Below are 6,094 nucleotides of genomic sequence, written 5' to 3' on the forward strand. Positions count from 1 at the left end.
TCTTCAGTGGTGCTTAAATTAAATGCAAAATGATGCAATGCATTTATGTCAAATATGCCCGTGGTATAATCAATGCCATGAACGTGACAATCAGGAAAACAAGAAAAAAAATAGTCAAAGTTCACTTCTATTGATTGAAATAACAGAGGAAAACCATCCATATTGTTCTTAAAACAAACATCAGAAAAACAAAATACAGGATTAATTGCCTGCTCAATACATTCATTACAAGTATTCTTTATTGCCTGAATCACTTCATCTGCATCTGCGTCTTCTTCTTCTTCCGGGGTAGCTTCTGCTTTCTCCTCTGCAGGCTTCATCTTCAATACCTTCCTCTCTGTCTCTTCGGCGTCTTCAGCAGCTAATACCGATTAGAGGATCCGTGCCTTGGCCTTCTGCTGTTGCACCATCTTGGAAGCTTCATCCCCAATCCCCAAAAAGTCTTCAAACTCGGATATCTTCTTCGACCACTCAGATTCAGTGCTTGCTTGTGTCATACCCACCATAAACTCAATTCCCTCCACCAGCTGTTCCAAGGAAGGTTCGGGCGACTTGATCAATTTCTCCTCATAATCTGCCATGAATATCTCCAGGCCGGGGTAGGTCTTTCCCCTACTCTGAAATTCTCCTGCGGCTTGTGGGACAAAGAAGATATGATTCATATTTAGCCCTCTAACTGGAGACCGGATCTCGTACCTTTCCTTCTTCCTATTCTCAGAATATCCCAGTCCGCGTCTATCTTGCTGTCCAAATGCCGATGAGAGAGGCTCAAACCTTCCTTGCAGCTCCCGACCTAACCCTTTGCCATACTGCCACTGTATCTTTTTCATCATCTTCCTTGAAAAAGGACTCATTCTATTTACCACACTCTTGCTCTCATTGGTAGGCGTATCAATTACTGCCACCTGAAAACCCGATAACGGCATCGTCACCTCTAAGCCTTCCACTGTTGCCACATTCAGATCCTTTTGCGCGTTAACTGTCACCACATCCGTACCCCATGGAATCTTCACTTTTCTGTGCAGGGTAGATGGAACTGCACCTAGAGGATGGAGCCAGGGCCTTCCTAACAAAAGAGCATAGTTGGCTAAAACATCAAGCACAACCACATCTACCCAACTTTCTACAGCCCCCGTGGAGATCTTTGCTCTAAAAGTTCCTTTTGCATTCCGCATAGTGTTGGCATAAGCTTTGACCACCATGTTTGATGGTTCAAGTTCTGACTCTTCAATTTTAAACTTGGATAGCATCTTCAACGGGCACACACACAGGGCCGATCCGTTATCCACCATCACGTTCCGGGTATCACGCCCGTTAACGGTAATCTGGATGTATAATGGCTTGAAGTGATTTCTTCCTTCTGGTGGGAGGTCCGAGTCAAAGAAAGTGACTTCGCCAATTCTACGCTATAGCACGTTGATCATGTCAACACTCTGAATCCGAGCAGGCACTCTGACAAAAGTCATGGCTTCTAGTAAGGACTCTCTTTGCTCTTTGGATGCTATCAGCAAATCCCATAATGAAATATCTGCTCTTGTTCTCTGCAATTGGCTCAATATTGAACTGGCAGTTACACCGCTGGGTGCTCAGTTTTGACTGCTCTCACCTACCTCGACAGTTTTCTTCTGCACCTTTAGTACTTCCTCTTCTTTCTTCTTTTCTTTTGGCTCTTCTCCGCCTTTCTCTGTTGCTTTCTTTTTCATTCCATCAGCAGCATTCTCTTTTCCCTTAGCCTACACATTGCTATCGGGATTGTATACTCGCCCACTGCGGGTTAAGCTCTGGACGCCTACCTCATTCACGTCTTCTTCGCTGCTATAATACCACTGCTCTTCTTGATCAGCTAAGCTTTTTTGGATTGCGAGCTGGATTTGCTCGTCTTCATCTTCTGGCACATCGCCCACTTTCACCGTAATGCTCTTCTCAATCTCTATTTTTACGGGCATCTTCCCTTCCTCATCGCTGCTTCAGTCATCCCATATATTCAACATTGCACACATCCGTTCTTCCCATTCAGCCTCTGCCAACACAACTTCTTCTGGCAATCCACTTCCGATTGCGTTGATTGATCCACTCGACTAAGACTTACGGGGCAGATAATTGCACTGATATTGGGGCAGCGGGTTGTTCTTAGTGCTGGGCTTGTTCCTCTCAGACGGTTTAGTAATTTTCCCGCTGTCAATCAAATCCTGGATATCATGCCTCAATTTGAAACATTCGTCAGTCGAATGCCCTTTGCACTGATGATAATCACAGTTTCGGTCCATATACCTCCCACGCACAGGCTTAGTTGGATCGACTGGCAGCTTCGAAAGTACTCCATTCTTGATACATGATCTCAACACTGTACTCAAGGGTCTTCCCAAGTCGGTGAATTCTCTTCTGACTCTTTCATTAACTGTCCCCACTGTATTACTACTTCCTGATTGATTCTGGGTGCTACTTTCGACATTTCTGTCACCATAGGAGGTCCGATAATTGCCAAACCCTCTGTTCTTCTTCTTTTCCTCCTTATACAGCTCCTCTATGTTCAAACCAGCACTTTGAACTAGAGCAAAATCAGTGAGAGGTTGGGTTAACATCCTCTCCTTAAAGAAGGGAAATAAGCTCCTGCTGAAGATTCTGATCAACTCTTTATCCTTCAGCCTTGTCTGAACCCTGTATAGCTTTATTCTCCATCTCCTATAGTATCAGAAAAGCTTTCATCTTTCCCTTGTCTCAGGCTCTCCAAATCATGTAAGCCAAATTCGTCACTCTCATCGGTCTTAAAAATGCTTAAGAAAAGCGGTCTGTAGTTTGATCCAATTCTTCTGAATCTCCTCATCTAGACCATCGTACCACCTCCGATAGTCCTTATGTAATGTTTGCGGGAATGCTCGCAAAACATCTTCCTCATTGTACCGGTTCATCTGAGAGACCCGAAGGAATTCAGACAGATGAGAACGGGGATCGTTGTCTCCTTCGAATGTGGTATGCTTGAATGTTTTAAATGAAGTGGAGCTGGTTGGGTGCAAAACATACTCGATTATATGAAAGTTGGTGACCGGGTCCTTTTCCTTCACTACAGACATTTTCTCAATCTTGTCTTTCAGCTCAGCAAGTTGCTTGATTACATCATTCTCAACAGGGACAGTGTTTCCCACAGAAGCCTGATTGTCTGACACAGGTTCGGGAATTTGTCTTTCTTCAATGACTGGTTGACTGCTTGAAGCGGGAGTAGTTTGGTTTTGGGCCCTATCTTGGGCGAGAGCAGCGGCTACAATCTGAGCAATAGTTCTTATTCGGGCTTGAGAGAACCCGAGCTCATCCTCCATATCATTAGCCATTTCTACTGGATCTAAATCAGAATCTGAATCCGATGAACTTGAATAACTCACTGAACTGACTGGAATAAACTCGGGGATTGGGGATGTTCGGACTAGACGTTGACCAGAGTGTCAAATCCAAGTTCTCGAAGCAACGTCTCGGGAAGAATCAATTCTGATAAAAAATGTCTGAATTAAAGTAGGTCCTGCATGTATGCATGAGAAAATGAAAGCACATAGGATGAGAAATGCATTTCTAATGTGCTAACACCGGCATGGAAATAAGATCTCAATTTCGACGACTGGACCAAAAATTCGGTATGAATATATGTCAATAACTTATTTTATATTTGAACATTTCGGGCATTATCTGTCGTCGACCGTTCCTTTTAGATTTATGATCGACTATTTTCTCTTGAATCCCTAACTTTTGCCTCGGAATGAAAGAATTTCTGAGCAGGATTTTATTTTTGTTTTTATTGTGTATTTGTATCCTTACTTTTTGCCTTGGAACATATGGCCCCAAGCAGGATTTCATTTTATTTTGTTACAAAATTTTGTAATCTCTCACTTATTCTCAGATAATGCGAGAAATGTAAAAATACAAAGGAATCGCAACCCCCTTATATCTCCCTTTTCTTTTGGGTATAAATTCACTATAAGTGATTGGATTATATTATTCAAAACGAATTTGAGGTCTAGTCTCAAGACCAAGGTCAAATGTCCATACCGAACATTAGCTCTTATTAGTGCATGGCTGAAGAAGAAAATGTTACATGATGCATGAATGTCACAACATATGTACAGTTTATAACAAACAGGGGAACGGGAGTTGGGAAATGCATGCCTTCCAACCTTATTTCTCCCACACACAGATTCCATTGGTATAAATTCTGACATCTGTTTCCTAGGAATTGGTCTAATCTCGACAACCAATAGGGGGTTTTGAGATTGACGATATCAACTCTCGGAAATGAATGCGGCATAACAACAGCAAATAGAACCGGGTATTTCCCTAAGGGCAGTAACAAGGGTTTTAACTATATGCATTGGCTTTAGTCTTATTGGACTTTACAAAGTCTGGCTTCCGCAAACAGGATTCGGGCTTTGTTGGGCCTACTCCTTTTGACGCACCTTTAAGGTACTAGGCTTGCGGTTGGTGATATGGTTCCACCGTCAAACTTAACACTAGTACCGAAGGGTGATATGGGTAGAATGTGGTGAGAAGAGAGAAATGCTTTATGAATGCAAAAATCCTAAAAGAAAAAGGAAAGCAAATAAACACATACGGACGATTAAAAATTTTCCATCGGCTTTTCTAACCAATTTTATTTTAGAAAAGTAGGCCTTTTAGAGTCAATTCCTTAATTGCAACCACTAAATTATTAAAAACAACCGGGGATTAATGGGTGCAAAGTCCCCAGTGAAGTCGCCAAACTGTTTTCGCCCCTCTCCCCTATTCACACATTTTTTCTTGAGAGAGTTGAGATCCCTTAAAACCCCGAAAAAGGATCTCGGAAAACTATTTTTATTTGTTTTTATTGAAAATAGTGTTAAAACCTTTTGGGATCGTGGTGCCAATAAATCGGTCTTATAAATTATTTTAGTCGCCACTCATTATTTCGGCAATGGGATCGTTTCAAATTTTAATTTATAAAATGACTTCATTTAACCCATTTTTTATTTAAGGCTAATTATTTGAAAAACTGGTCAGGTGTACCAAGTACGATTCTAGGTAAGGGAATTGGGTACGTCGGCCCATTGGAAGCCGACGCCCGGAAAACCGGCCTCTTTTAACCTACGATTTCTAATTGATTTTATTTTAGAAAAGCCAAATTATTTAATTAAACCCAACCCGAATAAACCGAACCGAGTTCCTATGTGGAAAATTAATTAATCGTCCCAATTAGGTTCATTCATTGCATTCATAATAAATTAATCATCACATTCACCATCCACAATATAGCAAATATTATTAAAAGACCCGCTCTTGCCTTATGGTTAAAGGCGGGCCACAAACCAGATTTAATAATATAATCAACAATAAACAATAAATCCTAAAATCTTATAATCATAGTAAATTAATTGATTTGATTTGATTAGAACACAATTTGCCCATTATTGATCATTTTCCGAATTAACATTAAACATTTACTTAATGACATGAAATTAAAATAAGAAAAATATTCTGGAACATTAGGACAGTTGCGTCACGCAGCTGCTCTATGAAGAATAGTCGCGTGACGGAACTCTTAATTATTATCCTGGAATTTTAAAGCAGTTGCGTCACGCAGCTGTTCTATGAAGAACAGTCGCGTGACGGAACTCTTAGTTACGCGACGGAACTATTCGTGACTTTATCAAAATCTCCAGATGTATTGATTATTTATTCAGAACATAATATTAAATAAAAATGTAAACATGAAATAAAAACTGTGTGCACGAACAGTTGCGTCACGCGAGTGGTCCAGTCCAGGTTAAGATCTTTTGGACATGAACAGTTACGCACGCAGGTAGGAGCTGCGTGACGCAGCTGCTCTAGTCCGTAACTATCTTTCAAACTACTCTTTTTACGTGTTCTTTTTGTTAACAATAGTTTAACACAACTCAGAAATGTTCAGAAATGGGCAAAATGACGTTTAACCAATAACAAACTAACTAAATACTATGAAAATGAGATTTTTTTTTAACAAATAAAAGACTAGCCCTCAGATTCGAGGATTGCATGCGCTTTGATTGATTCAGAGACACTGCCTCACGATCCCAGAGGTGTTTGTTATCAAGTTTTG

This window comes from Jatropha curcas, chromosome 7, assembly GCF_041381405.1.
Source record: "Jatropha curcas cultivar XTBG-Jc1 chromosome 7, XTBG_Jcur_1.0, whole genome shotgun sequence".
Classification (NCBI taxonomy): domain Eukaryota; kingdom Viridiplantae; phylum Streptophyta; class Magnoliopsida; order Malpighiales; family Euphorbiaceae; genus Jatropha; species Jatropha curcas.